At 46.2% G+C, this 19,325-nt stretch overlaps 1 protein-coding gene across 7 annotated transcripts in view; it reads left to right on the top strand.

Moving 5' to 3' along the window:
• The first annotated feature begins 1,757 nt into the window (after nucleotides 1-1,757).
• The window catches only part of TJAP1 (tight junction associated protein 1), a 40,183-nt gene continuing 22,615 nt past the window's right edge, over nucleotides 1,758-19,325 (top strand). For 2 of the 7 annotated variants that reach the window (XM_063390653.1, XM_063390654.1), the window contains exons 1-2: nucleotides 1,758-1,900; nucleotides 2,810-2,884. The gene's annotated coding sequence lies outside the window, so the exon portion shown is untranslated. Of the gene's footprint in view, nucleotides 1,901-2,809; nucleotides 2,885-3,016; nucleotides 3,121-10,274; nucleotides 10,380-15,070; nucleotides 15,389-18,210; nucleotides 18,407-18,576; nucleotides 18,715-19,325 lie in introns of those variants that run through there. The other 5 variants (XM_063390655.1, XM_063390656.1, XM_063390657.1 and 2 more) reach the window with 5 other exon arrangements.

The following is a 19,325-nucleotide window of genomic DNA, read 5'->3' as shown; positions in this document are numbered from 1 at the left end:
ATATGGGGAAAGGCAAAGCGGATGTATGTGGAGAGGAAGAAGGATTGGGAATCAAGGCCTTTGGGATCTGAGGAAAAAGTGTTTTTTGGTGCTCGAAGCAGGTGATTGGTGCTCAGCCAGCCCAAGTCGAGTTCCTTTCTCCCTTTGGCAGTCTGACCTTGAGATCTGATTTTGAGAAGAGTTGAGTTTAATGGAAGCAGTAAATGACAAGACCATCTGAAAATCAGCCTCTGTCCTTCCTGCAGGACTTATTTCACCTAGACTTGGAAAAAGCCTGAAGATCTTTCTCTGACAAGTCTCTAAAAGAAAGCAAAGTACTCTAATCATTGCTGCCATCAGTGCGCACCCATGGAAACCTGAACAGACCACAGCTGTGAAGGCTCCAAGGCAGCAAGGCCCAGTGGAAATGAGAAACCTCATCAGCTATGAAAATTTCATCAGCTGGCGCTGTGGAAGCAAGAATCTGGAAGTGCAGAGCAGATGGGCAGCCTGGATTCTTGGAGCCATTGTCCTTCTGCTTGTTATCTGATTCCGGCACAGGGAGGATTTGAAGAATTTATGGGGGCACAAGTACCAAAGTCTTTCTTGAAATATCCCTGGCTGACGCGTGGTGTGGTGCAGACGGTACTTGCTGGGCGCTCAGCAGACGTTTTTGCACAATATTGCCAAGGTCATAGAAGCAGGGTCCTGCTGAGCACCTGTCTTTTATTGTGTAAGACCAGGGACCATTTGGGCAGCGTTTGCACTACTGTGAGCTTGATACTACCAGATTTACCTGAATGTAAATCTGAAGGCTTTGTAAACGTAGCAGTACATTGAAGAACATCATGTAAATTTCTATCTGGACTTTCCTGAACCGGGCAAATTTGCTCAGAACTAGGTTCCATTACTTACTGTGTGAATCATCAGTTCATGAGATGCTTGTGAAAGAAAGGATAACAGGAAATGGAAGCAGTGGGTAACTCTCACTGGGCATGAGGAGCAATGGAAAAAGTACCTGCCTGAGCTCAGAGTTGAATAAATGGGATGATTTGGTTAGAAATTAAAATGTACTGATTTTTCGAAGACCCAAGACTAGAACAACACAGTAGAAAATTTTGCAAATGAATACCAAAGCACATTCACAAATTGTGTCAGGGTCTGCCTAGCTCTTGCCTTGCACACGCTGTCCTCAACACCTCTCCTTTAAGAAGCACACAATTGTCCTTGGCGTGTTTCAGATGGGTTTCTCCATTTACTACTCTACGTTTCTCCCTCCCTCTCCACCTGATCCTACGGCCTGTAATTTCCTAGTGACAGGCTGCGATATGCCCCAACCTGTTGAGTCGTTTCTCAGAACACGGGACACATAGGAAGGGGCAGGAGCGGGTCCGGTCCCTGGCACTGCCAGCGGTGTCTCCCGTCCCGCCGCCCCTCAGGGAGCTCCCAGGTCCCGGGACAGGAGCGGGTCCGGTCCCTGGCACTGCCAGCGGTGTCTCCCGTCCCGCCGCCCCTCAGGGAGCTCCCAGGTCCCGGGACAGGAGCGGGTCCGGTCCCTGGCACTGCCAGCGGTGTCTCCCGTCCCGCCGCCGGGCCTCAGGGAGCTCCCAGGTCCCGGGGCAGGAGCGGGTCCGGTCCCTGGCACTGCCAGCGGTGCCACCCCGCGCGTGCCGCCCCTCGCGCTGCCGGGACCGCCCCGCCCCGCCCCCCGCGCGTGCCGCCCGATGACGCAGCCGCGCCGCGACGTGGGGATTCCGCCGGATTACCCGGCGTGCCCCGCGGCAAAATGGCGGCCTGAGGCGAGAGCGCGGGGCCGGGGCCGGGCGGGGGCAAAGTTTGGGGCGGGCCCGAGGCGGGGCCGAACCGGGGCAGAACCGGCCGCAAAGTCCCTGGGACCCCTGGTGGAGCCGAGCCCGACCGGGTCAGAGCCGGACTGGGGCTCCGGGGGTGGGGAGCGGGAAACGCGACCGGCTGGGGACGAAGTCCCGGGCGGGGCCCCCTACGCCCCCGGGCCTCTGCGGGCTTCGGGCGGCGCCCAGCGAGCAGGGTGGGCCTTTCTGTCCACGTGTGCGGCGAGGAATTGTAGAGATCCTCGAGGACAGCGGGTTCGGGCGGGTCGCACCGTGGCCGGGGGAGTCAGCCAGGTGGGGCGGGGGCCGGGTGCGGGAGGCCCCCGCCCTAGGGAAGGGACGGTCTCCGTGGGGAAGGGTGGTGATGCCACTGCCTCAGCCATCAGGGCATTACGGAGCTCACCCACCCGGGGAGAGACCCGTGCCAGGGAGCAGCGCAGGCACGGGTCGGCAGGCAGAACCTGGTTCACGCAGGGTGTAGCTGTTTCTGAGTGATGGAGAGTTAGGTGGGGGGCGGGGGAAATGAGAAAACAGTATCTCTGCAGGGAGCGGTGCCGGAGTAGGAGCTGAAAAGTGGAACAAGTCTGGGCCAGCACGTGTGTTAAAGAACTGGAGTGTAACTGGCAGAGTCAGGGTTGGAAGGGAGGAATCAGCATTCCTCTGGTGTCAGACTCGGCAGGGGTTAATGGGAAATTCTCTGCCAGCCTGGACATCCTCTCTAGTATGGAGACATCATCTCTCTATGCTCTGCATAGAGCAGAGTAAAAGACTGAGTGCTAATACACAGACTTTTAGGTGTGAATGAGGTGTATTGATAGGCATCAGGGTATGCAAATGATGCACAGATCTGGCAAGGCTGAGAATGACCTAGATCTGAGAGATGCTAGGTGGATCTTGTCCACTGAAAAGAATCATCCATCACATATAGATAGTTCTGTGCCAGTGAAAGCTTTTCAGAGCTATGCATTTCTGTTTTACAGATTCAGAGAAAGAACTGGGATAAAGGGCCTATCTAAGATGAAGCACTGAATCCTTACTGAAGCATCAGACAGCAGGTAAGAAAGCCAGGAATGAGCTGATGCTGAGTCAGACTGTGTTCTTCTCGTACCACTACTTGAATTTTTTGAGAACATGTGACCCACATACCTGTAACACTGCGTCTCTCTGTGCTGTTCTCTGCATCGCAGTGGGCCTGTGTTGCCAGAATTGAGAGGCCAGGGGTGTCAGTGAAATGGGAGTAACCCCGAGAAATCCAGTAAGAGCTTCAGGGAAGAAAAGTTCAATTGAAGAAGTAAGCCAGTGCTCGACATGCCATCTGGGAAAGCAGTCTTAAATGTGCTCTATCAGTGCCAAAGAAGCCATATAATTCGCAAGGGATCTGCCCAGCCATAATCCAAATGAAGTCCTTTCTGATCTACCTGCTCTTGCACTACTGGCAGTGTCAGAGTTAGGTGGTTCCAGTGACCCTCTGTTCTGTCAGGTTGTTTGTTCCACCACATTGTTTTTCCACACCAATTTTAACTGTTCCTGTGACGGGTGGTACAGCTGTACCTGAGCTCACTGTTGAGAGCCAGTCTGGAGGAGCAGTTGTGGGATACCCAGCAGCTGGGGTTTTTTTTGGATTGTACACTGTCAAATCACCTTTGTAGCAACTCCTTTCTCTCTTCTGCACTTGCTAGTGGATCGCTGCAGAAAGCACCTATATCCCAGCAGTGCTTTGCATGCAGTGTGATTCAGCTTCTGGGTGCTAAATCAGCATTTAAGCTACCAGGTCTTAGCTGTGGTATGGAGAGGAGTTTTTCATTCCTTCCCAGGCACCCAGTGCTCTTGAAGTCCTGTGAATGCATTTCAGCTGGGCCAGAGGAGTTCCAAAGTACAGCCCATGGTTACCTTCATCTTTAATATTAACAAGGCATTGGGTCAGGAGGGGATGAGTTACTTGCCAAGACCTGTTGCCTCTTCACTCTCCAAACCAGCTTTCTGAACTAAAGATGACCTTGCGTGCTTTTCCACTCTGTTTCAAGTTGTTTATTGGCTGCTGCTAAGTCACTTGCTTTGCAGCCAACAAACCCTCAGTTCTTATCTCTGCCATCCACTCTAAATACAATCGTGGTGTAGCTTGTCTGGGAGATAGGCTAAAGTCCTGGAAAAGGTGTAGTCTTTTGCAAGCCTGCCTGCTTCTTGTCCCAGAGCAGAACAAATCAAGTCAGATGAGACAAATGATTTTTGGTCGGCTTGCTGGTCTGAATGGCACCAGAGCTGGCTTGGAGAAAGGGCTTGTGGCAGCTGGGGTGGCATATAAAGTGTTTTTAAAAAGGGGAAGAAAGCCAAGCTATTTGATCGGTAGCAAAGTGAACAAGTTAAAATGTAACTGTATTTTTTGGTAGTTGATTTCACGCTTGTGAGTCTTAGATGCTGATGGTTTTTCTGAAGATGAGCTCCCTAAGCTGTTAAAATGTCTGCCATGTTTTATGGAGACCACTGAAAACTGGATTCTGAGATTTCCGTGTATCACCACATCTACAGTGTAGACCCAAGAAGCAGTTCTGGAGCTTAGGTCCTGACAAACTGACTGTGTTGTGTATTTGTTGTCATGAGCCTCGCTTCTCCAGCAAGGAGTGACAACAGAACTCTCTGCCTTACGTGTTGCTGGGAGAGATGCAACGTGTAGAGGTCTCAAATGAGCCTGCATGTGATACAGATTGAGGGTAGGATTCCTGTGCTAATAAGTGTGGATCTGGCTTGACACCTTTTTGATTCATCTTGCTCTTTTTACTGGGCTTGTCGGGATCTGGAATTGTCATAATAGAGCAGTTTTTCTTGACCATTTGACTTGATGAATGCTTTGAGAGTAAATTTGGGGTCCTGAAGCTGGGTGTATTTGTCTCCTTGTTTGAGGGCTCTTGGTTGGGAAGATGTCTCCTCTCTGTATGACACCCTGAGCTTTGGAGAGAGTGCTTGTTGGCATTCCTGCCAGCTGTGTGTATTTCAGATCACTAGTGACTGGGTAAATATGATCCTCTCTGAGATTTCTTTTACGCAGGACTGCAAAGGAACTATGTGTGTAACCTATGCAAACAGGACAAATGCCTTAGGGCATGAAATCATCCATCCTGTTTCCCTGCCAGTTCCCCTACCTGAGGGCTTTTCCTTAGATCTAGATTGGCTGAGTCTGTAACTGTAGTAGGAAGAATGTTACTTTTTAAAGTTGAAATACCTTTACAGCTGGTTGGAGGGGAAGGGCGATGCTGTGGTCAGAAAGATACCTCATTTCTGCCCCAGATGGATTGTGTTCAGATCATTACTGTTTCTTACTCTTCATTCTTAGCTTGGGAAATATGATTAACGCTGGTCTTACTGGGATTTGAGGATGAACCCGTAAGTGTGTAGATGCTTAGATACCGTGGTGTTGAATGCTTTCGTAAGGCTGGGTGGAGGAGAAATGAAAAGAGTATTTCAAACTGTGACTTCAAAATGAAGCAGACCCCTGTGTGATCCATTGTCCTGTGTATTCTGTAGCATGGTCAAATTGCTATGGAGTGCAAGTCAGGCCCTGCCTTGTTCAAGGCAACTGGGCACTCTAAAACCTCACTATTTTTGCCTTCCTAGGAACTATTTGCTTGTTTTGCTCACATCTAACCTTGCCTGAATCTTTTTGACTTCAAGGACAATTTTCTTTTTTGTTTAGTTGTTTGTTCCATTTTCAGAAACCATTCTCTTCATTATCAGGATATTCATATATGGTTTTATTCCAAATATGCTCAGCCAGAGAGGGCCAAAAGCAGTAGCTTGCAGGATGTTTCGTAGTTGGAATGACATGAGCCAGGTTCTCTCTCTCGCTCTCCTGGGAGCTGCTCTTAGGAAGGAAATGGCGTGGAAAACCATGTAGGAGTGAGCATAGCTCTGCAGCGGTTGGAATGCAGTATAAGCATCACTTGGGTGGGCTCAGTTTTCCTTTATTTTCAACAGTGCTGGGTGCCAAGCTTGAGGAAGACTGCTGTGCTGGGGTGAAGGAGCTGGAATGTGTTCTTCAGTTGAGGTGAATGCAATTCAGTGAAACTGATAGGCATCAAACTGAATAATGATTTTAAAGTATTTTCACATGATGTCTAATCTGTGGAAATTCACTACCACATAATAGTGCTGAGGCTAAGAGCTGAGTGGGATTCAGAAAAGATCAAGCACTTAGGAATGGAAATGTTCAGACTTGCTTTAGTTAAAGAACTTGTTTTAGAAGGTGTATTTTTCAGAACTAATCCAATCTCTTAACAAATAAAGGTTTAAAGACAGGGCAGTGTGTTCCATAATTGTCCACTGAGGCTTCTTGCTCCAGCTACTAAACCACCTTCATGTGTTGGTCTGTGTCAGGGGCAGAGTATTGAATCACTTATGTGCTATGTTAGGTTGCTCACTGACCTTGCTTTTTGTGGTAACTGCATTAGGGTAAAAAAAACCCAACAAATCACCAACCAAAGAACAAATCCACAAAGCACTGCAGCTGCTCTGATTAATCGCGGTAGTTGAGGATTTTAAGCTGGTGAAGAGCAGGGTCTGTGGGAAGATAGTGCGGTTCATAGAGGAGGACTGTCTTACTGGTGAACGTGGAGATGTGCAGCCTATTGTCTTTTCCTGCTGAGTGGTCATGCAAAGCATTTGCTTCTTCCCTTTGCTTGTAAGAGGGAAAAGAATGTGTGGAGTTTGGCCTCTCCACGCTGCAGTGTTGTTGTGGACTTTAGTCTGTAAGGTGTCTGAAAGGCAGGGCTTTAAGGCTGTTCAAGTGAGTTCTGGTGTGTTGTAGCATGAGCCTCAATGTACTCGTGTCTGTGAGGACAGTTCGTGTCCTGTTCTCACGTGCAGTCTGTTAAGGATTAGGAGAATCATCAGTGCTGCAAGTAGGTATAAATTTCATTTGATGCATAGGCTAATAAAAATAAGTGTCAGTGCCATAAGGATATGTATAAAAAGCTGTGTGTTTGTGATGTTTGCCTGAATGCAAGGGGAACTGAAGGAAAGAGTCTGTATGTGTATTTTCAGAGACAGAAGCAGGATATGTAAACCTCAAGATCCTGTATGGGCCCTGTAGGCTTCTCTGGGAACAACACCTGCTTTAGGGCACAACTTAACCCTTCTGTGGCAGGGCTAACAGGGGAGAATAAATGGCTACCAACTTTCATAGAAGTTTTGTGTTGCTGTTAAAGTGAAATAGGTCAAGATTGGAAAGTAAGTTTTCCTGCAAGGCTTAGACTGATTTTTAGGCAGAGAGTATCTGACCAGCTTCTAGTGGCAAGAGAGAACTGGTTTAAATTTTTGATTTCTTAAAGATCAGCAAGTTCAGACCTGGAAGTCCCACAGTGATTTCTATATTTTTGAGTTGAGTGCTGCATTTGTATTTTAGCTCTGCGATAAAGCTGACTTTGGTAATGTTGTAGGAGTCATAACTGGATTTGCTTACTCTTGTGGTTAAAGTCTCAGTTGTCCAGCTGTGTTAATGTAACACTCATGCACAAATGGTTCTAAAATCAAAAGGGACAGATGAGGTAGTCTCTCTAACTATTGAGGAATTACACACAGTCTCATAAAAAGCCTTAAGTGAGTTTTACTTTATAGCATTTGTTTCAAAAGAATATAAGTTATTTTCCCAAGGTAATAATTAGATAATTGTTGTGGCTATAAGGTTTTTGACCATTATTTTGGCATAAGCTGTAACTGGTTTTAGACCTGCATATGTCTTGCTTCACAAGCTCTCTGCAATTCTCAAAGATGCCTTGCTGCTCTGTTTCCTAAATCAGATTTCTTCCTGCAGCTTTAGTTTTCATTAGTGATGACTCTGCTGCTGCCCAGCGGGAAGGTTAAAAATATTCTAGGGAGATGAGTTGAAATCTGGTGTCTCTCACATAACTGAGTAGTGATTGCAGTTAATGCTACTGGTCTGGGTTTTTTTTTCCCTTGAGTATTTTATTCATAATTTTTTCATTATCTCTTCTCCCTTCTCTTTTATCTGTGGGAGATTTGTATACAGTGTATTGTATTAGTTGTGGCGTTTTCAAATGGGGGAAAAGAAAAAAGTGGAAAATGACAAGATTTTCATGCTTAAAATTAAGTTGTTTTAAATAATTTCTTGAGAATGGACTTCAAGCTTACATCCTGCCTTTAAGTGCATTTATTTTTCTGAGCAGAAAGTGTCTTGTGCGCTAAAGTATGCAAAGTATTTTTATTTCCCTTTTAGAATTTAGGCATTGCTTACACTACAGTTATGTGAATACTGGGAAATGAAAACCTTGCTCAGAAGGGTTTTCTCAGGTAACCGCGTTTTGCTGGAGATACACACTGTTGTTAAATGTCTGTGTAGGCACTCAATCCAATTTCTTTTAGGACTAATGTGGAGAGTAATTTTTGGCAAACATCTCATACCCGTTAGGTTTGATTCCTGAAAGCAAATCACCCTTGCTGGGCTGCAGAATTTTGGTAGATTCTACTTGTGAGTGTATTCATTTTTCTATGATTAGATGATGCCTTTGCAAATAGGTCCCCAGGTGTATCTGAAAGGGCTGTAACAGAATTCAGTGTCGTCAAGGCCCCAGCTGGATGGGGCCTGTGCAGCTCCAGAGATGATTTACTGCCTGACTGACAACTCACAATATAAACATTAGTCCAAGCATGATCTTGTCCCAAAGCCCCGCCTACGCAGGGAGCCAGGAGTCTTCCTGCCACGCGCCATAAATCGTTTGTGCTTTGCTCATGCCCGTCCATTTGAAAAGCAGCTGTGGAGCGGGGATTAGCAGTTTGCAGAGGGCCCGTGCGGGGCTAAATTAGGGTCTCCTGCTCCACTGGTGAATACCAGTATGGGAATAGCAGGAGTGCTTCTCAACAGTGGAAGGCAATTTACTCTGGGAATGGGGGTGGCTGCAGGGTATCTGTGAGGGTACAGCAGCCAGGATTGCAATGCTCCAATCTGAGCTCTGATGCCTGATTGATAGCTGCCCAGGACTGTGTGGGATTGAACAAGTCATTGTTCTGTGGGTTTAACATTTTATTTATATATTTATTATTTCTATGTATTTTACACATATATATAGAGTCACGAAATGTAAGCCTACTGCTTCTAGTCTCCTAGGAGCTTAAGGATGATAGAGTTTTTTGGTGGTTTTTTTACAGTGTGAAGAGTGATTTCCCTTTTGCTAGCCCACGGTAGCAGAATCAAATTATATGCAAGGCCATTTGGGGCTTCACAACTAATTTTAAGCTTTTATAAGAAGTTTTACTGTGCCATTTGGAATTATTACAGCTTTGCAACTTCAACTCCCAAAGTAAAACTATTTTTGTGCTGACTGCAATAGTTTAAATTACCTCCTGGAGCTTCTAATGACTAACTCATGTTTATGGTGAAATCTCCCATTTATTCAAACTCTGAAAGCACAATCTGTTTGGTAATGTAACTCCAAATGTGTTGATGCTTTATATCAATGGCAAGTACATTGGAGCCTAAAGTCGATTGGTACCTTCAAGTCTTCCTGTAATAAAGAGAATCTGCAGGTTTTGCTGATCAGGTGGGACTAGACAGTACAGGTCAGAGATCTCCTGTGTGCTGGCTGAGGGACCAGCTACTGAGTAAAGCAGATATGAGTAGATCATTTTCAGCTGGCTTGGTTACTCATTAACAAATCCTTTCTTGGGTGGGTTGGATAAGAATCTGGGTGGAATGTGTCAGCAGGGTGTCCCCTCTAGAGGCATCAGCTGAACATGAGTGCTTCCAGATGGATGCTTCCCCATGAGCATCCATGGGGCCATGGGCAAAACCGGTGGGCTCTGAGTAAAGCAGGTGATTGATTCCAAAAGGACACAATTAGGAGACTTCCTTCTATTTTGTTGACGCTTCAGCATGGGCTTCTGTCTCAAATAAGACCATTTTCCTGGAGCTTTCCACTGTGCTCTCTTCTGTTGGAGGTTTGGGGAGAGTAGCTGGAAAGGCTCATCCTAGGGTTATTTTAGTCTCAGAGTTGCCACCATTTTTCTTACTGCTTTTGGCAAAAGGCTGTATAGTCTGATTCTTTCTGCTCTGCTGAGATGGAGGGCAGATAGCACCAAATATATTTGTGGCTGTTCGTGTGGGCATTTTGAGATTTGGAAGGCACTTTGCTAATGAGCTGTAGGTCATTTCATGTCAGATTGGCTGAGTTTCCATTGAGCTGGTTTTTTGTTGCGGCAATGCATATGGACTGTGTATGCTTGGGGATCCCTATTACCTATCTCAGATGGAGAGGGCTTTCCTCCTCTTTGCTACCTCCTCTCTCCCCACAAGAAAAAAATCATCACCTGGAGGGCTGTTAAGCTCCAGATGCTTTGCTGTTACTTATGCAGACCTTTCAGATGTATACAGAGGTTAGAGAGGGGCGTGGATATGTGATCGTATTTTGAGGTTTCCCTCCTTCTCCTTGTTTTTGATAGTGAAGTTGGAATTCACCTTTCCCTTTTCCTGGGAACTGATGTGAAGGAATTACTGTCACCCAGAGCAAAGCTCAATCCGCTTGCCTCGAGGCCCTGCCTCTCCAGGTTAGTACTTTGCCTGACTTCCACAGGCAACAGTTTGTTTATGAGCTTTTGTTCCCTGAATCTTGTGGGGTAGGTGTGAGGGGTACTACTCTTCAGGGCAGTGGAAATCTCAACTCAGCCAGGATAGGGAAGGGAAGGAATAGAGTTAGTACAGTTAACTCTTCTCCCCCACACACCCGCCTTTCTTCCCTGTTTCCTCACCTGCCCAGCTGTGTAGTAGGTTAGCAGTACGTGTCTGTTCTTATTCTTATGAAAGTAGACTTTGTTCTCTGAAGACTGCTAATCATGCCCCATGGGGGTGTAATCAGTTATAAGGTATTTAATGCAGTGCAGGCGGGAACAGGCTGCCTGGCCGGGCTGGCAGATTGCAACACTACAATTATAAAGGGCCCCTTTCCCCCACTCATCCGCCCACCGGTGGCAGGATGAGGGTACCTTGAAACAGTATTGAGTCTATGAAAAGTGAAGGTGTAGTGGGGGAAGGGAGAGGAGAGGCTGAAGAGGCAGCTCCTATTCTGGGAAACAGGCAGACCTACATTCTGCGGGAGCTGCAGCCATTGCAGGTTGCACTGCTGAGACTGGTGCAGTTCGGGTGCTGTCACCGTCGGAGCGGATTGCACAGGAATGGCCCTTGGCAACAGGACAGCAGGGGCTTCCGTCCTGTCTGAGATGGGTTTCCTTGTGGTGGCTGGGGCTGGGGAGGTATGGTGCGGTTAGAAGGGGAGAAGCCCATACTCCTGCTTGCAGTGATTTAGACACCTAATCTGTAAATCCTGCCAGGCTTCTATTTATATCTTTGGATATAAATCTGTTGGTAAATTCATGCCTCATTCTTCCAAGTACTGAAGCTTACTGAAGGGAATAGGTAGCTTGAGGCCTTGAATTTCAGTGGGCATGAGAAAGTCTACTGGACCTCGGTCTGGTCTGTTCTTGTTACTTAATATCAGATAATTTCCCTCTGTGAGGGCCTTGAAATGCACATGTGGGGTGTGGAGCAGCTAGGCTGCAAGCCTTATAAATCATCCCTGCTCCAGCAGCGTGCTAGATGCGGCGGTATGTCTCTGGAGCTTATGGCTACACTGACCTTTCCCCTTTCAGGTTCCCCAGAGGTTACAGTGTTTCAGCCCTTAATTGGTTCTTCGTGAGTTTCCTGACACTGTTTTTTCTCTTACATCCAGGTCGGATATATTCTTGCTGCGGTGCTCTTGGGGGTGTTGGTTTTCCTGTTTGGTGCTGAGAGAGCACTGGCTGTTGAATCTCAGAGTTAGCCCTTAGGACTGGGTGATGGATTTTTAAGGTTTTCAGGAGTGGGTTGTTGTTTAGTTAGGTTGCACAGAGTAAGTGCAGATTCACAATGTGGTGAGTTCACAATATAGACTTGAGAATTCTGCTGACAGTTTCACATCTGAGGCATCCCTCAGAGTAACTTCATATTTGAGAATGCGAATTCTTTGGAAAGCTTTAGGATTTGTAGGAGTGCTACATGAAGGAGGAATAATGTTTCTTCTGACTAGAGCACAGAGCCTCTTTGCAACGCTAAAATGATGAGGTTCTGAGATAAGAGGTTACCTGATGTCTTGGGTATTTGTACATTAATTTTTTCTTCTCTTGATCACTGTAATGACCTGGTGTCAGTGCAGTAGTGGAAGAATGTTGTACAGTGAAGGTCAGATTTGTATGTGTGGGCAATGAAGACAAGCATTTACAGAAGGATTTTGGGGTAATGAGGAAGCACCCCCATCCCAGAGAAGCTACTTGACTTAAAGCTGGATGGTTTCCTAGGGATAGAAAAAGACCTCGCTCCTTTCCAAGCATCCCTGTTGCCCAAAGTAACTTCTTATTCAGCCTGCTCTCTCAGTTTAAGAGATCTTGGTGTTAAATCTGCCCCTTGTCTTATAGGAATAGTCAGGGAAATTCCCTTCCCAGGCTAGTGTACAGAGCTGTTCCTGCCCTGGACTGTGGCTACTTCCCAGCTTAGGCGGCAGCTTTTCTCCCTGTGGCTGGCATGTCCACCTGAGAACTCTCCTGCCTTGCTCTGTTTCTCTTGTCCCATGGGCTCAAGAATTTGCCTGGAGAACTTGACCCTCACACGAATTTGGGGCTGAAGCTGTCCTTGGGGTCCTGACAGTGGCCATGCAGGCAGGTGTGGGGAGCGAGCATGGCGGGTGTCAGCAGGGCGGGTGTGTGGGCTTGCTACTTGTTTTCCTTCTCTGCCTGGTGAGGAATGCGATGTGTTTGCCTTCCTTGGCCTGTGGTTGCAGCCGCATTCCTGCAGTGGGAGTCAGCACGGCGGCGGGCGGCGTGCTGTTCATGCCCCGTGGCTACATGCTTTCAGCTCCACATCAAAGGTGTATTTAGTGTGTAGCTTGTGCCATTCCTGGCCACACCTGGTGGCCTGCAGGCATGCAGGAGGTGGAGTCTGGCTGTGTTTGCAGATGGCATTCAGGGTTCAGACTTCTTGCTTGTGGAGAGGCTGGAGCTGAATCCATGCTAAACAACCCCAGGAATGCACCGGGAGAGCTGAGCGGCACAGTCACTCCAGGGGCATGTCCTAGCAGCAATGTTTCCTTTATAGCTGCAGCAAAATAACTCATGCCTGCTTCTCCAAAGGAACTGACTGTTTGCTTGGGTGTGTTGTACGGTTTAATTTACACCGATAAGGCCAATTAAGGTTGGCTCGTCCCCCCTGCAGCCTGTGTGCTCTTGGCAATCAGTAGATGATTGAGTGGTTCGTGCCATCGAGCTCTGCTCAGTACACAAGATGTCTGCCCGGAGATGGAATGGCTCTGGGATTTAACCCGGGCAGGACTGCTTCTCCTAGTCTGTGGGTAAATGTTCTGTTCCAACTGCTTCTGGAAAATCTTACTTTTTCTGCCCAGTACCCCAGGAGCTGAGGACAGGAAGCTTGCTAAGGCTGGCAGATCAGGATGTAGCTGTTCCTTTGGGTTCCTTGACATATCTGTTTTGAGAAATGGTTACTAGTCTGCTATGCACCCATCATGCAAGCCATCCTTGTCCACTCTACGAGTCTTTTATTTGCCTGGCACAGGGAAATGTGATCCCATTTGGTAGCGTCATTATGGGCAGCCCGTCAGCAAGGCTTGTGGAAGTAACAGCAGACCATCTTCTGTGTTCTGGATAAGCCTTGGGCTGTTCATCACCCACTTTGCTTGGATCTTTTGCAGTTTTCCTTTTGGTAATTTTAGTAACCTGAAATTCTGTGAGCTGCCGGTCCTTTACTTATTAAAGTTAGTCTTCTGCAGAAGACCTCCCTACTGCCATCCTTAGATAGTAGCAGGAATGAAAGAATTTTTTTTAAGAAGTTCTCTGGCTTTATAGCTTAGTTTTTGCTGTTTAGCTGTCGCCACACTCTCCACGTGAGTCACTGCAGAGCTCACTGCAAACAGGTCACTGCCACCCTCTCTCCAGAAGGCTGTATCACTTTTCACAGCAGGATCTCAGTGATAGGAGATTAAGGGAATGTTACTTGTTCCAAGGCTCTTAGCATTGTGAAACAGTTGGAAATTATTCACATTGGGCTCTCTTCTCTTTTGATTTCATGTAAACTGTGCATTTTATTTCAAACCTAGTTGCCACCGACTCCATATGTAACTGTTAGGGCTTTGATGCTGAGAAAGTGTGTTGCCTGAATCTTCATTTTCCTTCCTCTGTTCTGTAGTGGCAGACTGGACAATATGTCCTGCAGCAACAGGAGGTGGTAGCAAAATATAAGTAAGTCTAAATTTGGATTGTGTGGCAGGTTAGTGATAGAACATTTAAGTGTGTAAAATCATTGTCATACCGGCTGTTTCAGCTTTGTCATGTGATACGGGCTGTGGCTGCAAAGATGGAGGTCTTGCTTTGGATTACATACTGCTTCTGCTGACGCTTCCAATTGCCAGGAAAGGAGTGAAGGAATAAGAGTGAAATGGATGTGACTTTGGCCAAGGAGGAAGTACGGCTGATTATTGACCTTTTTGCATCCTGTCAGTGAGTTTTAATATGTTGTGGGGAGAAAGTCGCTAGCTCCTTGGTTTGGCTTTCCTGCTGCCCTTCATGACTGTAGGAATCCACGCCTCTGTGCTCCTGTATCTAGTCAGGATAGGGCAATGTGTTCCTCTGGCTAGAGTTGTAACCCTCCCAAGTAGCTAGATCTCCCCCTGGTGGAATAGAGAGCGGAAGGCACGGCCACGGCTGGCCAGTAATGGGAATTGGTCTGGTCCTGGGGCACCTTGAGCTGGCAGCAGATGAGGTGTTTGTCCGGTTGAGACATTCCTTAGTCCAGAGTCACAGGCTCAACAGAGCTGTGCTCGTGCAGCTGCATGGAGCTGAAGGCATGAGTGAACAGCTCACTGTCGATACTGAGCAAACACCTTGTCTGTGCAGCATCTGCCTGGCTGTGTGCTGGCATTCCTCCATGGCCTTTGCCCTTAGATGAGCAGTGAGCTACTAGCTCTTTGGGTTCTTGTCTGACACTTGACAAAAAAAAAAGGTACCTGGAATGTGGTGGCTTGCTTTAAGATGTCTGGGGATTATTAGTCCTCAATTAGAGCCCCTTTGAGGACAGGTGACTTCACTTGTAGCTCAACTATTTTGCATTCCCTGCTTGCTCTCTGAAGAGCTGCACAGAGTTTACTTAAGGGGAATCTACAGGAGGGAGCCCTGTGCAGGGGAAGAGCTTGTGTGTTAAGCATTACTAAAAAGGAGTGGTTTTCCTTAACCTTGGAATGATTAATGGACTTACAGTTATCCCAAAGGACAACAGTGGTAAAGGCACTTCAGTTTTACAAGAGCAATGCCAGGCAGGGCATGTAAAGTAGTCTGGAGAAGCTGACCTTGTGGTAAAATGGAAGTGATTGGCCTTTGCTGCAATTGCCCCATGAGACAATTGATGCTCATAATTAGCTGCAGATGAAGAACAGCCCTGGTCCTAGCAATGATGACAGATGTGGCAGGAGGTGGTTGAGGAGAGCTCTCTCTGACTCATCTGCCACAAAGAGAAGTCTGAGGTAAGAGCTGAAGCAATCCGGCTTGGGGACAAGTGGGGAATCTGTGGTTATCCCCCTCCAAGGGAGAAAGGTGAACCTAGGAGGTACAATAGAGTATGCAGAAGGACAGACAGTGCAGCCTGTGACTGCTGGTGACAGGCAGCCTAGCCTGCCTGTGCAGGGCAGGGGGTGGAGGAGGTGTGAGTCCCCTCTGCCGTGGCTGGGATCCTGCTGTTAAAAGGACTGGCTGCAGCCTAGGGGAACAGGGAGAGAGGAGCCGTAGTCAGCTGCATGCTGTACACAGGTCATCAGTGAAAGATAGATGAGTGGATCTGTTTGTTTTTCCTAAGCTGGATTAAGCCATGTTATATTTCTGTGACTGAACTCAGAATGAAATCTCTCCGTAGTTCAGTGGTGCTGAAGACTAAGAGAATCATAAAAAAAAAAAAAAAACAACACCAAAGAAATGAGGCAAACTGAGGCAGATTAACTACAGGACCATGCCACAAAATGGAGAGAAGATGCTCTAGGATTACATGCTACTTCAGGAGCCATGCTGCTGTATTGTTTACAGAGCTGAAACAAGTTTTGTGCCTGTGCCTGCCTCGGCACAGGCTCTGAATCTGCTAGGCCAAAAGCATGGATTTGAAAGCCTTCTCCTTGTTCTGCCTTTGTGGTGTGGTGAGATGAGTACTGCCAGTGTGTACAGGAGTGGGTGCCCTAACACTCAGCATTGTGCCTGGGTGTAGAGGCTAAGTGGAAGTCAACGAGGAATATTTGTTTTTGTTTCCAAAGTCGGCAGTGGCTGTCACATGGGTTAAGTGGGAGATCTCTGTGCCTGGTAGGAATCCTGCTTTGCAAAGGAGTCAGTAGCAACACCACTTGTAACTCTGGGAAGAGAAAGGACCAGGATATAATCAGCTTTGGGTAAGGGCTGTGGTGACCCCTTTTCTCTTTCATCCCTTTGGCTGGGTAGTTTTACTCCTGAAACACCACTTTGCTTCTCTCAGTGCTGCTCTACTTTTCCCTGCCAGCTTACAGCAAGTTACTGCTCACTGTAGGTGATGCGAGGTTCAGGCAGTTTGATTAAAGAGCACCCCGCTGCTATCCTCACACAACACTGGTGTCACTAGTTTTACTTCATTATTCTGACTGGTGTATGTATTCAGTGCCACAGAGATCATAAAATATTTCTGAGCTAGATCTTCTCTGATGACTAACACAGAGGATGTCTCGAGTTTCCATGGCAATGCTACTGAATGTGCTTCTGTCACCAAAGAAAGAGGGGCTTTTATTTGATTAAGATTTGAGGATTTTGTCTGAGAAAGGGGATGGTGGTGAAATGGCGTATTAGTTGTTTTCCTGCCCTTGGATGTGCCTCTGACTGATACATAATCTGGAGAAAGAGGAAGCCGACATTTGGCTAATGGCAGACACGGCCTCTGTCGTGCAAACAAACTACAGCTGGACCCCTGGACATGCTTAAGTGTTCAGCTACAGATGCAGCTGCACAATCACCCAACAGTTAAGCCTGTACCATTCTCTGCCTCTCATATCTGACCATCTGCTAGGGAAAAGCTAATTAAACCAAAACGATTCTTGCTGGGATTAAACCCCAGCAGCAGAAAAAATTTGAGTGTAGTACAAATATTGTTCTACTACTGGATCAGGGTTGCTGCTTTATTTGTTCTTATAAAGAATTGCAGGCTATTCAGCTCAGTTGTTGTCAGGTAGGTGTTTAGCTCATGCACACTTTCCTTTCTCTTTTCTATCCCAGATGATTCTTGTTTTCAGTGCAAGAAATAAGACTGTCTTGCTGAATTTGTGTGCAGTTCCTTTCTTATGACAGCTGAGTCTGTTTTTCTTTAACTTGCAAGTTAATGCAAAACCAGTGCACAAAACTCTTATTTTGTCCTAGTGCCTCAATTTCTCTACTTATGGAATGGAAATTGTTCCTACTTTCTTGTAGGTATGTATTTATGGTGAGAATGAATCCTAGAGTTGGTGTGGGACCACATAACCTTGTAGTTGCATCAGTGTGAATCTGAGACCTAAGACCAAACAGTGTATTGCAAAAATATATCTGCAGCCCTTTGAGAGTTGAAGTTTAAATCTTATAAAATGGAAATGTGTAAGTGTGGTAAGTGTGGTTCCCTTAGCAGCCAAACTCTTGTGTACCTACAATCTTTGATGCCATGTGATCTGGGCTTCAAAGCAGCTCTTCAAAAAAAAAAAGATAAAAGAACTTACAATTCAGGTTGATTTCAGAGATGCTGTGTGTACTCGAGGTCACCACTTTATTCAGAGTTGGGGCACAATTTAGTTTCTGAAGGCCACTGAGGGGTTTAGTTCTCTTTAAGAGGCTCTGAGAGGATTCTTGATAATGTCTTTCTGTGCTAAGCTTGGAAAACTTGCACTGAAGGAGAAGTTAGTTTTGCATGTGGTAGCTCAGAGGCAGCAGTAGAAGGTGGCCCTGAGGAGAGAGAAATGGTTGTGTTGCTGGTATGGATGTGAATAAGACTGGTAAGCTCAAAGAGACACTATAGAAAAAGCAGGTAACAATAAAACAGTGCCAAGAGAATGAAGGTAAATTTAATCTTGATACTCAGGAGGAGGAGTTCAAATAGTTTTTAATGGGGAATAGAAAGAATACTGCTAATTTTAGAATTGTTGAAATTTAATTTTGACAGATATGTTTCCTGGGGAAACGCTGTGGGAATTGAGGAGATGAGAGATGATGTTAGAGTGTGGGTTTGTAGCGTGTTAGGTCTGTGACCTAGGACTTGGTTTGTGTATGTGCTTACCCCACAGTTAAAAGGAGAACATATTTTGGTGGAAGAGGGTCAGCAGTAAGACTGTGCCTGGGGGCAGTTTGAAAACGTGCTCTAACTCCACGCTCCAGTTTGCTCAGATAAGCTGTTGGTGAGCCATACCCTGAGGAATGAGCGAGTGGGGAACATTGTCTTCCCGGAACTGCTCCAGGGATGTTGGACATCAGCACGCAAAAGCTGTGTGGGAGTATGGAAAACAGTGTACAGTGTGAGTATTTGTGATCACCCTTTCCATCTTGCTTGGGGAAGGTAGAGAAAATACTAAGCTGCACTGGTCTGAGCATTGTTATGGTATTTATTTGGCATAAGATTAATAAAACTTTCAAGACATATAAATGTCAATATCTTTAGTATCTTAATATACCTCCTGTACTGTAGGTATCTTATTTTGATTCTGAGAGAGGCCATGCTGTTGTTGGTTTGGGGGTTTTTGGAAGAGAAAAACCCAAACGAAACACGAAAACAACAAAACCTTTGGAAGCAGAAAAGTGCAAAAAAGGGTTAACGTCAATATCGGTAAGGATTTTGCCATTGCAGGGAAGTTGTACTGATTTAACGTAATCAGATTAGAGACAGCTGTGATTATATTAGTGCAGCATTCCTGTATAGACATCCTTAATTTAGTTTGTGTCTTGTATCTATCTATTTAATTTAAATGGTTTCAATGTAAAGTGCTCTTAAACTGAATTAAGAACATTTGCCCAGGAGCGTTATACTGCTTTATATTATTTTCTAAGTCAATTTAATTTAGTGCAGTGTATATGTAGACAAGACCTTGGGGAAAAAGCTGATCCTTTTTATTACTTGCTGAACAGTCTGTCATGTTTGGCTGCAGCCATGTGATCATGGAATGAAAGAGCCTGTTGTGGTGCATGTTGGTGGAGGATGGGCGGGCTGATCATTGTGAGCATTGTACAACTTGGTAATTCTTAGTCGAAGTGTTCAATTAAAATAGGTTGATCCATCTTGTAAATGAGGCTTTTTCCTGTCTAGAACACATGTGAGACCCCTGTAATGTTATTTTAAGTTTCATCCTCAGCCTACCAATAAAAGTGCCTGCAATGTGGTTAGTGCCCTGTTTAGGCAGCAAAAGCAACATCTTAAAACTTGGCACAAATGTTTAATGT

Source organism: Prinia subflava, chromosome 2 (assembly GCF_021018805.1).
Source record: "Prinia subflava isolate CZ2003 ecotype Zambia chromosome 2, Cam_Psub_1.2, whole genome shotgun sequence".
NCBI classification, from domain to species: domain Eukaryota; kingdom Metazoa; phylum Chordata; class Aves; order Passeriformes; family Cisticolidae; genus Prinia; species Prinia subflava.
The sequence above is the reverse complement of the archived record's forward strand: the minus strand, read 5'-3'. Positions and strand labels throughout refer to the sequence as shown.